Raw genomic sequence first — 6,206 nt, 5'->3', positions numbered from 1 at the left:
GACCCCTATAATTTGAATGTTGGTGCATTTAACGTTGTCCTAGAGGTCTCTGTGACTGTCCTTAATTCGTTTCATTCTTTTTTCTTTATTCTGCTCTTTGGTTATTATTTCCACTATTTTATCTTCCAGGTCACTATCCAGCCTTCTGCCTCAGTTATTCTGCTATTGATTGCTTCTAAAGAATTTTGAGTTTCATTTATTGTGTTGTTCATCATTGTTTGTTTGCTCTCTTTAGTTCTTCCAGATCCTTTTGAAACGTTTCTTCTATTTTCTCCATTCTATTTCCAAGATTTTGGATCATCTTTACTGTCATTACTCTGAATTCTTTTTCAGGTAGACTGCCTATTTCCTCTTCATTTTTTTGGTCTGGTGGGCTTTTACTTTGCTCCTTCATCTGCTGTGTGTTTCTCTGTCTTGTCGTTTTGCTTAACTTACCATGTTTGGGGTCTCCTTTTTGCAGGCTTCACATTCGTAGTTCCCATTGTTTTTGGTGTCTATCCCCAGTGGCTAAGGTTGGTTCAGTGGGTTGTGTAGGCTTCCTGGTGGAGGGGACTAGTGCCTGTGTTTTGGTGGATGAGGCTGGATTTTGTCCTTCTGGTGGGCTAGACCGTGTCTGGTGATGTTTTTTGGGGTGTCAGTGACTTTATTATGATTTTAGGCAGCCTCTCTGCTAATGGGTGGGGTTGTGTCCCTGTCTTGCTAGTTGTTTGGCATAGGATGTCCAGCACTGTAGCTTGCTGGTCGTTGAGTGGAGCTGGGCCTTAGCATTGAGATGAAGATCTCTGGGAGAGCTCTAGCTGATTGATATTATGTGGGGCCGGGAGGTCTCTGGTGGACCAATGTCCTGAATTCGGCTCTCCCGCTGCAGAGGCTCAGGCCTGACAGCTGGTCAGAACACCAAGACCCTGTCAGCCACATGGCCCAGAAGTAAAGGGAGAAAAAAAAGAAAGAAGGAATTAAATAAAATAAATAGTAAAAAACTAATTATTAAAAATTAAAATATTAAAAAGTAATAAAAAGAGAGGAAAAAAAAGAAAGAAAGAAGAGAGCATCCAAACCAAAAAACAAATCCACAAATGATAACAAGCGCTAAAAACTATACTAAAAAAAAAAAGCAACAGACAGAACCCTAGGACAAATGGTAAAATCAAAGCTATACAGACAAAATCACACAAAGAAGCATACAGATACACACTCACAAAAAGACAAAAAGGAAACATATATACATATCATTGCTCCCAAAGTCCACCACCTCAACTTTGAAATGATTCGTTGCCTATTCGGGTATTCCACAGATGCAGGGTACATCGAGTTGATGGTGGAGAGTTAATCTGCTGCTCCTGTGGCTGCTGGGAGAGATTTCCCTTTCTCTTCTTTGTTCGCACAGCTCCTGGGGTGCAGCTTTGGATTTGGCCCCACCTCTGTGTGTAGGTCACCTGAGGTCATCTGTTCTTCGCTCAGGACGGGGTTAAAGGAGCAGCTGCTTTGGGGGCTCTGGCCCACTCAGGCCGGGGGGAGGGAGGGGCACGGAGTGTGGGGCGAGCCTATGGTGGCAGAGGCCAGTGTGATGTTGCAGCAGCCTGAGGCGCGCTGTGTGTTCTCCCAGGGAAGTTGTCCCTGGATCACGGGACCCTGGCAGTGGCGGGCTGCACAGGCTCCCTGGAGGGCAGGTGTGGAGAGTGACCTGTGTTTGCACACAGGCTTCTTGGTGGTGGCAGCAGCAGCCTTAGCGTTTCATGCCCGTCTGTGGTGTCCTCTCTGACAGCCGCGGCTCGCACCCATCTCTGGAGTTCGTTTAGGCGGTGCTCTGAATCTCCTCTCTTGGGGTACCCCAAAACAATGGTCTCTTGCCTCTTCGGCAGCTCCAGACCTTTTCCCAGACTCCCTCCCGGCTAGCTGTGGCGCACTAGCCCCTTCAGGCTGTGTTCATGCAGCCAACCCCAGTTCTCTCCCTGGGATCCGACCTCCGAAGCCCGAGCCTCAGCTCCCAGTCCCCGCCTGCCCCGGCAGGTGAGCAGACAAGCCTCTCGGGCTGGTGAGTGCTGGTCGGCACCAATCCTCTGTGCGGGAATCTGTCCACTTTGCCCTCCGCACCCCTGTGGCTGCGCTCTCCTCCGCGGCTCCGAAGCTTTCCCCCTCCCCCACCCACAGTCTCCGCCCGCAAAGGGGCTTCCTAGTGTGTGGAAACCTTTCCTCCTTCACAGCTCCCTCCCACTGGTGCAGGTCCCATCCCTATCCTTTTGTCTCTGTGTATTCTTTTTTCTTTTGCCCTACCCAGGTACGTGGGGACTTTCTTGCCTTTTGGGAGGTCTGAGGTCTTCTGCCAGCGTTCAGTAGGTGTTCTGTAGGAGTTGTTCCACGTGTAGATGTATTTGTGGGGAGCAAGGTGATCTCCACGTCTTACTCTTCCACCATCTTGAAGGTCTCCCACTATGTTTTTCAGTTTGCAAAATTGATAACATCCGAAACCCCTATAGATTAACAAGTAAATCACTTCGAAATAGATAAATATCTCTGAGAAGAACTTAATAGCTAATAGTAGCTCATATTTAATCCTCCCCACCTCATAGTAACATGACATTAACTGCACTGGGGAATTGGTAATGAAGATGATGGGAAGTCAGGTAGATAAATAGTACTATGAAATAACAAAACTATAGGGCAGATCTTTAAAGATTTAGAATTACTTATCGCAGCATAATAGTACTGGAGATCTAATCCATTTGAAGCAAAAGGGAAAATGGAGCAGAAATATTAAATATAAAACATGCCCATAGCAAAAGTTAGCTTAAGAGTAGATTTTAATCCCAGGAAACAAGAAGGAAAGTTAAAAATAGGAATGGAATTATTTTTTTTAAGTTCCCTTCTCTTCTAAACATATATTTTATTGAACTTTGATTTAAATAAATACAAACCTGATAAAACAATCAATCTTTCTGGTGTTGTTATTACATCTGGAATATTTGTAAAGCAGTAGGCAAGTAAACAATACAGAGTAAAATTGATGTCTGTCATTTAATCAGTGTTACATACAAGTTTTGTAAATAGTTGGCTAGGTCATTCAGTCATTTTTCAGTATAAATTAATTTGATTAGATGTCCCTACATTACTGTAATTAATTGGATAATTTTAAGACGAACATATTTACTTTGATTGTGAACCTAACCAAAATACTAAATCATTTTTCTCCAAAGTGAGTTACAGAAAGAATATTGACTAGAAAAGTACTCAACTTTTAGTTCTCTTTCAAAAACTGTGAATAAAGAAATTTTTTTCCTCCTGAATAAAGAGCTACTGTGTTTCCAATGCAGAAATAATGCCCCTAGAGATAAAAGTATTATAAATTTGCTCTACTGGATAGTTATTGAATCAAACTGAAAAACTTAAACAAAATGAGAGTCTTCTGACAGTAGGTTTGTTTGAGGCCATAGACTGTAAAAATTGTCTGCAGTCAGGTCATCGCATTTCAAATTTAAACTTTTTCTCATTGTAGGCTACTCTACTTGTGTAGAATGTAATTATATTAAACAGAATTATTCTAGCCACAGAATTATTAATATCCACATCTTAGGCTAGACAAAATTGTATTTTTAGGAAAATATTAGAAAATCATGGAGCACTAACTCAAAAGTTTTAGCCGTATACTTACCTGTGTGAAATATTGACGTTACACGCAATAAAGGAATTCTCCTATTCAAATAAAACGATTATTGCTTATTATTTTAATATAAACTTGATATATCATGTCTGTAAGACTTAGCAAAAGGTTTAGATTATACAATATTTTAATAGTCTAAGATGTTCAATAATCTATAATTAGAAAATATTTAAGTGAAACTTACATACATATTGCTGAGTGAAAACCAGTATAAAAATGCTACATAATGTATGATTTCAACTATATGACATTCTGGAAAAGGCAAAACTTTAGAGACAGTGAAAAGATACGTGGTTCCCAGGATTTGTAGGGAAGAGGTTGAGCACCGATCATTTTTAGAGCACTGAATTTATTCTGTATGACATTGATGTATTTTATATATGATATTAGGTATTTGGCAAAATCCATAGAATTTTACAGGACAGAGTGTACTCTAATGTAAATGGTATACTTAATAATAATACATCAGTATGGTTCATTAATTGTGATAGATGCATCACACTAAGAGAGGAAACTGTGTGTGGGTAGAGGGGATATATTAAAACTTCTGTACTTCCTATGCAATACTTTTTTAACCTAAAACTGCTTTCAAAAATGAAGAGTATTAAAGTTTTTTTAAAATGATCTTCCAAAAGATATCCATGTTAAAATCTTAGAGCCTGTGAGTATTATCTTATTTGGAAAAAGGGTGTTTATGTAGATGTGAAACAGTTAAGGATCTTGAGATAAGGAGACAATCCTAGCATATTCATGTGAGCCCCAAATTAAATGATACTTCCTTATAAGAGAAGGGCAAAGGGAGGTTTGGGACAGACAGAAGAGGAGGACACAGAAAAGAAGTGTAGAAAATGTGACCCTGGCAGCTGAGGTTGAGTGATGCGTGCACAAGTCAAGGAATGCTGGCAGCCATCAAAAGCTGAAAGAGGCAAGGAATGGATTCTCCCCTAAAAGCATCCAGAGGAAGAACAGCCCTGATGACACCTTGATTTTGGACTTCTGGCCTCTGGAACTATGATAAAATAAATTTCTCTTGTTTTATTTTACCAAGTTTGTGGTAATTTGACAGACAGAGACTAATATAGGTATTTAGTCAACTAGGTTTGCTATGTCTTTTTAGAGAATAGATAACTTTATCATGAAGTAATACCTCTCCTTACTCCTGACAATCTTCCTTATTCTGAAGTCACCTTTGTCAGAAATTAATTCTCTTACTTTCTTTGGGTTAGTGTTTACATGGTATACCTTTATCCGTCCTTTATTTTCAACTTATTTTATTTAAATTTGATTTCCTATAAACAACATATAGTTGGGTCTTGATATTTACTCAGTCTGACAATGTCTGTCTTTTAATTGGTGTATTTAGACCATTACAGTGAAAGTGATTATTGATATATTTGGGTTAATGTCAACCATATTTGTAGCTGTTTTCTACATATGCAGTGTTTTTTCTGTTTTATCTGCTTTTAATTGAGAATTTTATATTAATTTCATCTCCTCTCTTAGCATATCAACCTTAGTTCCTTTAGTACATTTTAGTAGTTAACATAGAGTATATCATATATATTTCTCACAACTCTAAGTCCATTTTCTAATAATTGTTTTCTGCCTCAAATGTAGTACAGATACCTTATAGCAGAGTATTCACAATTACTTCCCCTCATCTCCTATGAAATTTTCTGTCATTTATTTCACCATTTGCTGTAAGAATCCAAAGCAGTATTGCTATTAGTATTACTTTAAACAGTTATATTTTACATTATTTGTGAATAAGAAAAAATGAATTTATTTTACCTTTATTTATTCTCTGATGTCTTTGCTTTCTTATATAGATACAAATTCCTAACCTATATTATAACCCTTCTACCTGAATATAATATTTTACTGTTTCTGGCAAGGCAGACCTCCTAGCAATGAATTAACTCAGTTTTTGTTTGTCTGATAAAGTCTTTATTTCTCTTTCATTTTAAAGAAAGAGGAATAAAGTTGTGGCATGCTAAATTAGTGTTTTTCTTTTTGTCTTTCAACACTTTAAACATTTCATTCCATTTTCTTGTTGCTTTCATGGTTTCTAATGAGAAGTAGGCTATCGGTCTTACCATGTTCATCTATAGTTAAGATTTTTTTCCCTCTAATTTTTTTTTTAAGATTTCCTTTGTATTTGGTTTTCTGTAGCTTGAGTATATGTCTAGGTGTAGTCTTACAGTTATTGTTGTTTTTTGGTATTTATTCTTTATGTTTAGTGAGCATCCCGGATCTGTGGCTTGATACCTGTCATTAATGGTGGAAAGCACCGGGGTCGATAGTATGGCAATGTTGCTGTTGTACCTTTCTCTTTTTTTCCTTTCTGGTATTCCAGTTATGCATTTATTACATGTTTTGAAGCTGTCTCCAAGTTATTTGCTGTTCTGTTCTTTTTGAAAAACTATTCTTTTTCTCTTTGCATTTCAGTTTGGGAAGTTTCTACTGACCTTGACTTCAAGTGTACTGATACTTTCCTCAGCCTTGTTAAGTCCGCTAATGAGCCCTTCAAAGACATTTTTCATTTCAA

This window comes from Monodon monoceros, unplaced genomic scaffold, assembly GCF_005190385.1.
Source record: "Monodon monoceros isolate NGI ecotype Baffin Bay Population unplaced genomic scaffold, NGI_Narwhal_1 Super_Scaffold_8, whole genome shotgun sequence".
In the NCBI taxonomy this organism is placed as follows: Eukaryota; Metazoa; Chordata; class Mammalia; order Artiodactyla; family Monodontidae; genus Monodon; species Monodon monoceros.
The sequence above is the reverse complement of the archived record's forward strand: the minus strand, read 5'-3'. Positions refer to the sequence as shown.